The 2326-nt window shown below is 43.5% G+C and overlaps 1 pseudogene; it reads right to left on the bottom strand.

The window, feature by feature from the left end:
- Nucleotides 1-556: 556 nt before the first annotated feature.
- On the bottom strand, nt 557-647 carry LOC132542625 (small nucleolar RNA U3; annotated as a pseudogene).
- Nucleotides 648-2326: the final 1679 nt, after the last annotated feature.

Raw genomic sequence — 2326 nt, 5'->3', positions numbered from 1 at the left:
AAGTTGAGAAAGAAGAACAGAAAGGTAAACTAAAAGCAGGGTTTGACTAAATTTGGAGTAGGCCACCAAAGTAAAAACCCTGGGGTGAGGGTGAGGGTGGATGTTCGGCTTCCCGGGGCGGGGGAGGTAGGGGTAGGGGTGGGATAGGACACAGTCTTTTGGTGGTGGGAATGGTGTTTATGTACTCTCCTATTAATTTGTACTCATATAAATCACTATTTAATTAATTTGAGAGGGGAAAATTGATTGAATGACTCAAACTTTTTAAACCACAGACTGAGTCTTTTTAATACATAGACTGAGTCTTTGATATGTTGACTCTCTTAAAAGCTTTGACCAGGGAGAACAGAAGCAACTGGTGGCACCACTATATACAAATAATGTCAAAGGACATAAATTGTGGTGATGTTGTGTATGATACAGCAAATCCTAACAAAGGGATATTTCAAAGTTAATCCAATTGCCAAATAATGTGATTATAGCAATAACTATCTATTGTCTTCTTAAACCCTAAGACAGCAGGAACCTCCCGCTTCCTCTACAGAGCCTATATTTTCCCCAGTCCTGGAACCTCTAGGGTGGGGCTCACTTTCCTGCATGCTTCTCTAGTAAAGAACTATAGAAATGATCCCTGAAAGTATAGTCTTGCATGCTTCTCTCAATTCATGCCAAATGATACTGCATCCACCGATCCCAACCTAATCAACGCAACAAGTACCACCTCAGCATGCTTCATTTCAGACTGTGTCCAGAGACGTCAGGCATGAAATGTCAACCCCTCACCCTCATTACTCCGGTGAGACCTTTCCTTTAATAGTATTCTCTAATTCCATTCCAGGAGGTTCACTTCCTAACGAAGTGCCAAAACCTAGATATAAACCAGGTCCCATGAGATAAAGCATATGTTCACATGTATCCATAAATTAGGGCAAAATATATACCTGAAAACAAAAGTACACAATAGTCTGTAGTGAGTCAGTATCAAGTTCATAATGAAATAGTGTCTACTTAGATACCCTTCTCACTTACTTCCTATTACAGTTCTTTCACTCATTCCAAAGCTAATCTTACCAAAGCAAGGACTGCAAAAGCTGAATAAAGGCAAGAGACTGGCATGCTTTAACGATGACTCTTTAGTCACTATCAGGCCACCCCATCAGCTGGGGCCCTAGTCGGGGAGTCCTGAGATTCCCAAACAGACATGATGGGCCTAGACCTCTAATAAATCCCTCTCTCCATTGTTACCAGTCATTTCTATCGGGAACAACAAAATAGACCCCTTTGTGGGCCCCCATAGGGCCTTGCCCTCAACTTGGATCAACAATAGTAGAGAATGTTCCATCCTCCAAAGGGATGATGGAGAACATATTTTATACTACACCTGAGGAAGATGGGTCGATATTGGGGCAGCTTGGAACGTTCCTACTGATAACCACAGAATGTGAGCTCAGATCTACAGGGATGCAGAGGTCACATAGGCTCCTAAGCAGAATATGGGCCCCAGATCACATCAAATCAATGGGGCTTACAGTCAACAATATTTATACCCCTTTCCCGTATTAGGGAGCTACTCTTTTCCCTGATCCAGCTTTCTGGCCCTTTTCCAGCCATGACATCATCTCCCCAGACAATAACTTGGATCCACCTGCATATCAGATTTCAGGCTCAGGGAGAAAAAAAAAAACTAGTATAGCCACAGGCCCTTTGAAATATAACTAAAATATGCCTACTAGTTATCTACAAAATGGAGGACCCACAACTCTTCATCTGCACTATTCCAGCCTTTAGGCCCATGATTGGTCAACAATTTGTTTGGCTTTGTATGTTAACTCTCTTGTTAACCACCAGGTTCCAGATGCTAGCAGGATGCCGACCAGATTTCCCTGGACAGAAAACCCCACCAATGTGTCCTGAAGCTCCACTTCCCCAGAGCCCTTCCCCACTAGGGAAAGAAAAAGACAGGCTGGGAGTATGGAACCACCTATCAATGCCCATGTTCAGCAGGGAAGCAATTACAGAAGCCAGACCTTCCACCTTCTGCATCCCACAATGACCTTGGGTCCATACTCCCAGAGGGTTAAAGAATAGGAAAGCTATCAGGGGAGGGGGTGGGATATGGAGTTCTGGTGGTGGGAACTGTGTGGAGTTTTACCCCTCTTATCCTATGGTTTTGTCAGTGTTTCCTTGTTATAAATAAAAAAATTAAAAGAAAATGTGTCAGCATGAGAGAAGCTGGGTGGGTAGACCCCTTTCAAAGAATTTCAGGAGACTGAGAAGGGGGGAGCTTCAGGTCCAGCTACACACATCACATGAAATGTCCACCCTG

The sequence above is a fragment of the Erinaceus europaeus genome, chromosome 1 (genome assembly GCF_950295315.1).
Source record: "Erinaceus europaeus chromosome 1, mEriEur2.1, whole genome shotgun sequence".
NCBI lineage: Eukaryota > Metazoa > Chordata > Mammalia > Eulipotyphla > Erinaceidae > Erinaceus > Erinaceus europaeus.
This window is presented reverse-complemented; position numbering and strand designations above follow the sequence as displayed.